The sequence below is a fragment of the Scyliorhinus canicula genome, chromosome 20, assembly GCF_902713615.1.
Source record: "Scyliorhinus canicula chromosome 20, sScyCan1.1, whole genome shotgun sequence".
NCBI lineage: Eukaryota > Metazoa > Chordata > Chondrichthyes > Carcharhiniformes > Scyliorhinidae > Scyliorhinus > Scyliorhinus canicula.
Window position 1 is genome coordinate 43,328,515 of NC_052165.1, and position 11,134 is coordinate 43,339,648.

Sequence of the window (11,134 nt, forward strand, 5' to 3'; positions counted from 1 at the left end):
GTATCATTGACCTCGAGGTACCTCTCGATACATCCCCGAACCCTCCTACACACCTCATCAGCCAACAACCCCACATCCAGACGCCAAAACGGGTGCTGGTCCCGCACCTCCCCCATCTCCAGATCCACCCAATGCGGAGCATGGTCCGAAATCGCAATAGCCGAATACTTGGCCTCCTCCACCCCCGGGACCAGTCCCCTGCTCAAAACAAAGAAATCAATGCGGGAATAAACCCCGTGCACATGGGAGAAAAAGGAGTACTCCCGAGCCCTCGGCCTCCCGAACCTCCAGGGATCCACTCCTCCCATCTGGTCCATAAACCCCTCAACACCTTGGCCGCCGCCGGCCTCCTGCCTGTCCTTGAACTAGAACGATCCAGTAGGGGATCCAGCACCGTATTGAAGTCCCCCCCCCCCCCCCCCCCCGCCATGATCAAGCCCCCCACCTCCAGGCCAGGAATACGGCCCAACATACTCCTCATGAAACCAGCATCATCCCAATTTGGGGCGTACACATTAACCAACACTACCCTCTCCCCCTGCAGCTTACCGCTCACCATCACATATCTGCCGCCACTATCAGCCACAACCTCAGACGCCTCAAACGCCACCCTCTTCCCCACCAGGATCGCCACCCCCCGGTTCTTCGAGTCGAGCCCTGAGTGGAAGACCTGCTCCACCTGCCCCTTCCTCAGATGGACCTGGTCCACCACCTTCAGGTGGGTCTCCTGGAGCATGGCCACGTCTGCCTTCAGCCCCATCAGATGCGAAAACACCCGGGCCCGCTGAACCGGCCCATTCAACCCCCTCACGTTCCACGTAATCAGCCGGATCAGGGGCACCCCGCCCCCCTCCCCCGTCGACTAGCCATAGCCCATCGACTGCTCGCCCCTGGCCATCACCCATTTGGCCCGTTTCCCACGGCGATAGAACCTCCCCCCGACCCCCCCCGACCCGCACCAACTCCTCCCTGGCCAATTCAGCAGCAACCCGGTATCCCCCTCCCCCCCGCCCCTCCTCCCCCCAGGCTAGGACCCCTCCTAGCCGCGACTCTCCCTCCACTGTACTCCCGTGAGCCAGCTGACTTCTGCTGACCCCAGCAGCTCCCGCTCTAACTCTGACCCCTCCCGATATGAGGTCCCCACTCCTCCCCTGCATCAGCTCCTGGGCACCGCTTCAGCGCGGGAAACCCGGTCTCATAACCACGCCCCTCGCCACCAGCTCCACCCCCTCGTCCCGCAGTGCGGGAAACCAGAGAAAAGCCCGCGCTTTCACACTGCCCCACCCCACCAACGCAGCTCCCAAACCGCAGTCCCAACCCAACCACCAACTCGGTACAAACAAAGACACAGATCAACCACAAACCCCAGTACCACCCTTAGAACACAAAACCATAACCCACATCTTCCGAAAGTGAGAGAAAAAACAAAAACAGGCAGCACGGTGGCCTAGTGGTTAGCACAACTGCCTCACGGCGCTGAGGTCCCAGGTTCGATCCCGGCTCTGGGTCACTGTCCGTGTGGAGTTTGCACATTCTCCCCGTGTCTGCGTGGGTTTCGCCCCCACAACCCAAAAATGTGCAGAGTAGGTGGATTGGCCACGCTAAATTGCCCCTTAATTGGAAAAAATAATTGGGTAATCTAAATTTATAAAAAAAAAACAAAAAAAAACCCAAAATAAAACAGAATAACCCGCTACAGCATAAACAATGATACATGAATAGAAAAACTCCCACAGCCCCCAATCTCTAGTTCGAGTCCAATTTATCAGCCTGCACAAAGGCCCACGCTTCCTCCGGGGACTCAAAGTAGTAATGCCGGTCCTTGTAGGTGACACGCAGGCGGCAACATGCCGAACTTCACCTGCTTTCTGTGGAGCACCGCCTTCGTCCGGTTAAACCCGGCTCTCCGCTGGCCACCTCCGCACTCCAGTCCTGGTAGATACGCACTACCAAATTCTCCCACTTACTACTCCTCACCTTCTTGGCCCATCGCAGAACACACTCCCGGTCACTGAACCGATGGAACCGCACCAGCACCGCCCGCGGGGGTTCATTCGCCTTAGGCCGCCTGGCCAGTACTCTGTGGGCCCCCTCCAGCTCCAGGGGCAGATGGAAGGACCCTGCCCCCACCAGCGAGTTCAAGATCACGGCCACATAGGCCGGCAGGTCCGACCCCTCCAGCCCCTCCTCGAGGCGCAGGATCTGCAGGTTCTTCCTCCATGACCGAAGCTCCATCTCCTCGAACCGATCTTGCCACTTTTTAATGAAGCGCCTCGTGTATCTCCACCTTCCCCACGAGGGCCGAGACCTCATCCTCGCGCTCAGAGGCCTTCTGCTGCAACTCAAGTATCGCTGCACCCTAGGTTGTCTGGGTCTCCAGCAGCTTACTAGCCGTCACCCTCAGGGATTCCAACAACTCCCCTTTCAGCTCCGTGAAATAGCGCAGAAGGGCCGACTGCTGCTCCTCCGCCCACTGCCTCCACTCCTCAGGGGCTCCACCGGCCGCCATTTTGTCCACCTTCCCCCGCTTTTCCAGGGAAGCTGCTGCCGTTTTTCTCCTCGCCCCACTTCGAGTCCGCACCATAAATCCCTGGGGGTTTTGCTCCAGACCCCTTTATCCACCGGGAATCGTCGAATCAGCGCCGTTTGGGGCCCTTAAAAGAGCCCACAAGTCCTTTTAAAGCGGGAGCTGCCGAACGTGCGGCTTAGCTCCGCATAGCCGCAACCGGAAGTCTGAACCGTCCTTTGTCAGAGCATACATCAAGGAAGCAGCTTATGCTACATGAAGAAGCATAACACAACAGCATCTGCAAGATGTGGTGCAGGAACACACCGAGGTTCCTTAGGCAGCACCTTTAAACCCACAACCATTACCACCCTGAGGGATGAGAGCAGCAGATACTTGGGTCCACCCGAGCTGGTAGTTCCCGTCACAAGTCACTCACCACCCTGACTTGCAAACACAATGTCGTTCCTTCATTGTCACTGGGGCAAAATTCTGGAACTTCCTAACAGCGCTGTGGGTACCTACAGCTCGGAACTGCAGCAGTTCAAGAAGACAGCTCACCACCACCTTCTTAAGGGCAGCAAGGGATGGGCAATAAATGCTGGCCTAACTAGTGACACTCACATTCTGTAAAATGGACTTCAAAACTTGGTTCAGTGCCTCTACACAAAAGTTACATGATCAGCATTTGAGGCACAGTGGTTAGCACGACCGTCTGTGTAAAGTTTGCATTCTCCCCGTGTCTGCGTGGAATTCCTCTGGATGCTCCCGGTTTCCTCCTACAGTCCAAAGGTTTGGCCATGGGTCGGTTGGCAATGATAAATTGCACCTTAGTGCCTAAAAGGTTAAGTGGGGTTACTGGGTTACGAGGATAGGGTGGAGGCGTAGGGTGCTCTTTCCAAGGGCCGGTGCAGACTCAATGGGCCGAATAGCCTCCTTCTGCATTGTAGGGATTCTATGATCAGAGCTTCAAAACAGAGTGGCAGACTGCAAGAAGGACAATTTGAATTTATGTAGTGCCTTTAACCTGGTAAAATGTCCCAAGGTGCAATTCAGAAGCTGCTGTGAGTTTTGCAGTAATGGTTTGCGAAGAAGGAAGATTTTGTGAAATGGAATGTTTGGACATTTATATTTACTCATGGGATGGGGGAATTGCTAGCAAGGCCTTCTTGAACCATTGCAGTCAACGTGGTGTAGATGCAACCAGCCTGATGTTAGGGAGTGAGTTCCAGGATTTTCACCCAGTGACAGCAAAATATTATTCTTATACATTCATGGGATGTGGGCATCGCTGGCTAGACCAGTATTTATTGCCCATCCCTAATTGCCTTTGAGAAAGTAATGGTGAGCTGCCTTGAACCGCTGCAGTCCATGCACTGTAGGAACACTCATTGTGCTGTTAGGGAGGGAGTACCAGGATTTTCACCCAGCGACACTGCAGGAACGGCAATATATTTCCAAGTCCGGATGGTGAGTGACTTAGAGGGAAACCTGCAGACGGTGGTGTTCCCATATGTCTGCTGCCCTTGTCCATCTAGGTGGTAGAGGTCACGGGTTTGGAAGGTGGTGCCATAGGAGCCTTGGCGAGTCACTGCAGTGCACCTTGTCGGTGTCACACACTGCTGCCACTGTTCATTGGTGGTGGAAGGATTGAATGTTGATGCCAATCAATTGGGCTTTTTTTTGTCTTGGGTGGCATTAAGCTCCTCGAGTGTTGTTGGAGTTGAGGAGCAAAGACCACAGAGAATAAATGCCGGGAGCAGTACTTTGGACTTTATTCACATTAAATCTAACTGGGAATGTTTGATGCTGACACTGGCAGGACTTTCCACCAAATCACTTCGCTGAGCACCGAAAACAATCACTTTCCTCACATAGCCAGCTGCCCTGGGGATCAATGAAACATTCAGTTTGTCTCAAACCCCAGCGAAGTGTTGCCTACCTGCCAGGGTCGGCCTGGACTCTCTAGCAATTGGAGAATAATTTCTCAGACAATGCTGCGGGTAGGGGGAGATGGTGGCGTTGTGGTAATGTCATTGGGCTAGTAATCCAGACACAGGCTCTAATTCCATCGTGGTAGCTGGTGGAATATAACTTCAATTGATAAAGTTAGAAAGCTAGTCTCAGCAACGGTAACCAAAGCAACCATCATTGATTGTTGTTAAAAAACCCATCTGCTTCACTAAGGAATCTGCCATCTTTACCGTAGCTGGTTCCTGGTCTGGCCCACATGTGACTCCAGACACACAGCAATGTGGCTGACTCTCGACTGCCCCCTGAAATGGTCTAGCTAGCCACTCAGTTCAAGGGCAATTAGGAGTGGGCAACAAATGCTGGCATTGTCAGCGATGCCTACATACCATGCAAGAATAAATAATTCATCCACTCAGGTCTCTTTATTTCCAAAATAGCTGTAGGAAGGTTGGGGATGACCAGTGCCAGGGGGTGGAGTGATTGGCGGCAGGAGATTTCCGTAACAAGACCTCCAGAAATACGCCCAACAGAGTTGTTAACCCAGGGAAGTATAAATGTGGATTAACTGGCTCCAGTATTGTCCTCTGCCAACATCTATCTTTCTGAAGAAACATCAATGAAGCCTTTGTCAGCTGTAATTATTGTCTAATTGTCTTGACATTCTCAAGAAAGTTGCAGTTTTCCCTTGGCACCAGCAGAGGTCAATGTTAGTCAACTTTTGGAATGGTGCATTGAGGGAAATTATAAACTTACTGGGAGGGAGCCTGCATTGGGTGACGGCGAATCGGGAAAGTCGATTGGGTGGAGAATCGGTCGCAAAGCCAAAATCGTGGCAGGCGCCAGGCGCACGCCAGATTGCCATGCTGCGGTGCCTCGACAGCGGTGTCAATTCATTCTACTCCACGGGGTTGCTGTGAAGAATCCCCTCGTCACCACACTCCGTCACCTGTTCGAGCACACAGAGGGAGAATTCAGAATGTCCAATTCACCTAATGTCTTTCGGGACTTGTGAAAGGAAACCGGAGCATCCGGTGGAAACCCACGCAGACGTGGGGCGAAATGCAGACGCCGCACAGGCAGTGACCCAAGCCAGGAATCAAACCTGGGACCTGGCATTGTGAAGCAACAATGTTAACCACTGTGCTGCCGTGCCAACATATATGCAGCTTTGTACCCTAGCCCCTATCACTATACTGTGCCCTGCACCAGTGCCACCTTAACTGGTGTCTACCTTTCTGGCCTTACAGGCACTAAAGTTACCCTAGGGTAGACCTCCAAATGGTACATTAGGAGTGCAGACGGCCTGCGATTCCCGCCCTGTGACCTGGGTCCCCTTTGGCGGCCATCTTCTGGAATGGCCGTAAAAATGACAGAAATGTTGTTTCTCTAAGTACATAGAATTTCCAACACAGAAACAGGCCATTCAGCCCAACTGGTCACTGTTGGTGTTCATGCTCCACATGAATCTTCTCCTACTTTCTCTTCATCTCACCCCATCAACAAATCTTTCTCTTCCTTTCTCCCTCATGTGCTAATCATTTTTTCCCCTTTAAATCTATCTATCTCTCTCTCTCTATCTATCTATCTAGCTCTCTATCTACCTAGCTATCACTCTATCTATTTCTCTATCTCTCTCTCTTTCTCTCTCTATCACTCTATCTATCTATCTATGTCTCTATCTTTCTCTCTATCTTTCTCTCTCTATATATCTCTCTCTCTATCTTTATCTCTCTCTCGTTATCTCTCTATCTCTTTATCTCTCTCTATCTCTCTCTATCTCTATATCTCTCTATCTATCTCTTTAACTCTCTCTCTATCTCTTTATCTCTTTATCTCTCTCTGTATCTCTTTATCTCTCTCTATCTCTCTCTCTCTGTCTCTCTCTATCTATCTCTTTATCTCTCTATCTATCTCTTTATCTCTTTATCTATCTCTCTATCTTTTTATCTATCTCTCTATCTCTTTATCTCTTTATCTCTCTCTCTTTATCTCTCTATCTCTTTATCTCTTTATCTCTCTCTCTATCTCTTTATCTCTCTCTATATATCTTTATCTCTTTATCTATCTCTTTATGTCTGTATTTATCTCTCTATCTCTCTATCTCTTTATCTCTCTCTATCTCTTTATCTCTCTCTTTATCTCTTTATCTCTCTCTATCTCTTTATCTCTCTCTATCTCTTTATCTCTCTATCTCTTTATCTCTCTCTATCTCTTTATCTCTCTCTCTATCTCTTTTTCTCTTTATCTCTCTATCTATCTCTTTATCTCTTTATCGCTCTATCTCTTTATCTCTCTATCTATCTTTTTATCTCTCTCTCTATCTCTTTATCTCTCTCTCTATCTCTTTATCTCTCTATTTATTTCTCTCTCTATCTCTTTATTCTCTCCCTCTATCTCTTTATCTCTTTATCTCTCTATCTCTCTCTTGATCTCTCTCTCTCTTTATCTCTCTCTCTCTCTTTATCTCTCTCTCTATCTCTTTATCTCTCTCTCTCTTTTAAAAAAAAAATTAGATTACCCAATTATTTTTTCCAATTAAGGGGCAATTTAGCGTGGCCAATCCACCTACTCTGCACATTTTTGGGTTGTGGGGGCGAAACCCACGCAGACACGGGGAGAATGTGCAAACTACACACAGACAGTGACCCAGAGCCGGGATCGAACCTGGGACCTCAGCGCCGTGAGGCGGTTGTGCTAACCACTTGGCCACCGTGCTGCCCTGGGGCTCTCTCTCTCTCTTTATCTCTCTCTCTATCTCTTTATCTCTCTCTCTATCTCTTTATCTCTCTCTCTATCTTTATCTCTCTCTCTATCTCTTTATCTCTATCTCTCTATCTATCTCTTTATCTCTCTATCTCTCTATCTCTATCTCTTTTTCTCTTTATCTCTCTCTCTATCTCTTTATCTCTCTCTTTATCTCTCTCTCTTTATCTCTCTCTCTCTCGTTATCTCTCTATCTCTTTATCTCTCTCTTTATCCCTCTCTCTATCTCTCTCTCTATCTCTATCTCTCTATCTATCTCTTTAACTCTCTCTATCTCTTTAACTCTCTCTCTCTATTTCTCTATCTCTCCCTCTATCTCTTTATCTCTTTATCTCTCTATCTATCTCTTTATCTCTTTATGTCTTTATCTCTATCTCTTTATCTCTTTATCTCTCTCTCTTTATCTCTCTATCTCTCTATCTCTCGTTATCTCTCTATCTCTATCTCTCTCTCTTTATCTCTCTCTATCTCTTTATCTCTCTCTATCTCTCTCTCTATCTCTTTATCTCTATCTCTCTATCTATCTCTTTATCTCTCTATCTCTCTATCTCTCTATCTCTCTATCTCTTTATCTCTATCTCTCTCTCTTTATCTCTCTCTCTATCTCTTTATCTCTCTCTTTATCTCTCTATCTCTTTAACTCTCTCTCTATCTCTTTATCTCTCACTCTATCTCTCTATCTCTCTCTCTCTTTATCTCTTTATCTCTCTAACTATCTCTTTATCTCTATCTCTCTACTCTTTATCTCTTTATCTCCCTCTTTATCTCTCTCTCTATCTCTCTCTCTCTCTCTCTATCTCTCTATCTATCTCTTTAACTCTCTCTCTATCTCTTTATCTCTCTCTGTCTCTCTATCTCTCTCTCTATCTCTTTATCTCTTTATCTCTCTTTCTATCTCTTTATCTCTTTATCTCGCTCTCTTTATCTCTCTCTCTCTCTCTTTATCTCTCTATCTCTTTATCTCTCTCTTTATCTCTCTCTCTATCTCTTTATCTCTCTCTTTATCTCTCTCTCTTTATCTCTCTCTCTCTCTATCTCTTTATCTCTTTATATCTCTCTCTATCTCTTTATCTCTTTATCTCTCTCTCTATCTCTTTATCTCTCTATCTATCTATCTCTATCTATCTCTATCTATCTCTATCTCTATCTATCTCTTTATCTCTTTATCTCTTTATCTCTCTATCTCTTTATCTCTCTATCTCTCTATCTCTCTCTCTTTATCTCTCTCTCTCTATCTCTTTATCTCTCTCTTTATCTCTCTCTCTTTATCTCTCTCTCTCTCTCGTTATCTCTCTATCTCTTTATCTCTCTCTTTATCTCTCTCTCTCTCGTTATCTCTCTATCTATCTCTATCTATCTCTATCTCTCTATCTATCTCTTTATCTCTATCTCTCTATCTCTCTATCTCTTTATGTCTCTCTCTTTATCTCTCTCTCTCTCTCTCGTTATCTCTCTATCTCTTTATCTCTCTCTTTATCTCTCTCTCTCTCTCTCTCTTTATCTCTCTAACTCTCTCTCTATCTCTTTATCTCTCTAACTCTCTCTCTATCTCTCTATCTCTCTTTATCTCTTTATCTCTCTATCTACCTCTATCTCTTTATCTCTCTATCTATCTCTTTATCTCTTTATCTCTCTATCTCTCTATCTCTCTATCTCTTTATCTCTCTATCTCTTTATCTCTCTATCTCTCTATCTCTTTATCTCTCTCATTATCTCTTTATCTCTTTATCTCTCTCTTTATCTCTCTCTCTATCTCTTTATATCTTTATCTCTCTATCTATCTCTTTATCTCTGTATTTATATCTCTATCTCTCTATCTCTCTATCTCTTTATCTCTCTCTATCTCTTTATCTCTCTCTTTATCTCTTTATCTCTCTCTTTATCTCTCTCTTTATCTCTCTCTCTGTCTCTTTATCTCTCTCTCTCTTTATCTCTATCTCTTTATCTCTTTATCTCTCTCTCTATCTCGTTATCTCTTTATCTCTCTATCTATCTCTTTATCTCTCTATCTATCTCTTTATCTCTTTATCTCTATCTCTTTATCTCTCTATCTATCTTTTTACCTCTCTCTCTATCTCTTTATCTCTATCTCTTTATCTCTCTTTATTTCTCTCTCTATCTCTTTATTCTCTCTCTCTTTATCTCTCTATCTCTTTATCTCTTTATCTCTCTATCTATCTCTTTATCTCTCTATCTCTTTATCTCTCTATCTCTCTCTTTATCTCTCTCTTTATCTCTCTCTATCTCTTTATCTCTCTCTATCTCTTAATCTCTCTCTCTATCTCTTTATCTCTCACTATCTCTTTATCTCTCTTTATTTATCTCTATCTCTTTATTCTCTCTCTCTCTCTCTCTAGCTATCTCACCACTCACTGTGGTATTGAGTTCCTAATTTTCCCTGTGATGGTCTTTGATTTCTTAATGAGGATGGCTTTGAAGTGTCATTTTTGAAGTTCTTTGTGCGAGAAAGAACATCACAAACAACATGAAGCTATGTTTTGAACGAAGCTAACTTATTTACACTAATAATAAATCTATTTACCAAAATAGATTTGTCTTGCTTGCTAAGATATAAAAGATTACAGATTGACAAAAACTAAATTAACTACAGAGCTCCTGATAACACGGCTATTCACAATCACGCCTAACAAGCTCCAGAATCAAGAGTATTATGTGATCAACTTGTATGCTTTTGATCGCCTTCTAGTGGTTGAATTTGTTACAGTAAATTGTTAACCCTTCATTATTCTTACAATACACATATTGTCACACTCTCCATTCTCTGGATAAAGAGGTTTTGCCTGAATTCTCTATTGGATTTGTCAGTGGTTTTATGTGTGGGTATGATAGCATTGTGGAAGGATTACTAGTCCACCAAGACAAACATCAATTACAGCTGGAGAATTATCAACTCGATGAAAGACCCTCTTTGGTCTGCCCGAAACGTGTTGAATTTCTAGTGAACAGAATTGTCCTCGACTGAGTGTGCAGGCTGGCATATTCCAAGGTCCAGGACTACGCGCTGAGGAACACACACAAGCTGGGGATAGCCATCGCCAAGGCACAATGGGTAAAGACCTCTGCGTGAGGACTTTCAGAAAATGTACACAGAGGGGCTGGTAACCATATTATACCCCTGGACTGTGTGCTTAATCTTAACTGTATGTAACTTGTCATGTGAGAGTACCTTTAAGAAATGGGTGTTTATAAATGGGTGTGTATATAAATATCTGTATTGAGAGTACCTTTGAGAAATGGGCGTTTACTACTGCAGTGATGCCAGAGAGTGGGTGGCGCTGGGCTGTCTGTCAGCTTTTTACTTTCGTTTTAGGCTGTTTGCTGCAGGGTGTGTTTTTGTTTCATTTTCAGCTGGCTAGCTGCAGTCACAGCCAGAAGGGGTATTAGTCTCTCTCTCTCTCTGTAATCTAAAAACTGTAAATCGATCCTTTGGTGATTTAAAACTAATAACTGCTCTCAGTAGTGACTTTAACCTGATGTGCTTCTGTTAAAAGTTCTTTTTTAAGTCACATATATGTTAAAAGGACAGCTTAAGGATTACTTAGTGTTGTATTCTTCGGGGGTTGTATTTGAATTAATGGTTGCTAAGATGTTCACTGTATGTTTTAAAAAGGTTAACTTGAGTTCATAGAATAAACATTGTTTTGCTTTAAACAATGCTTCTCCGTTTCTGCTGTCCCACACCTGTAGAGTATACCACAGTCTATTAAAAGTTGTGGCTCAGGTGAACTCCGTGATACACTTTGGGGTTCTCTAAACCCTGGCCCATAACAAACTATATTGAAACACTGCAGAGAGCAACATGACCGGTGTATATATTTTGCAAAGAATTGTACTGCCTGCAATAAAAATATTGAAATGTCTGTAGTACTC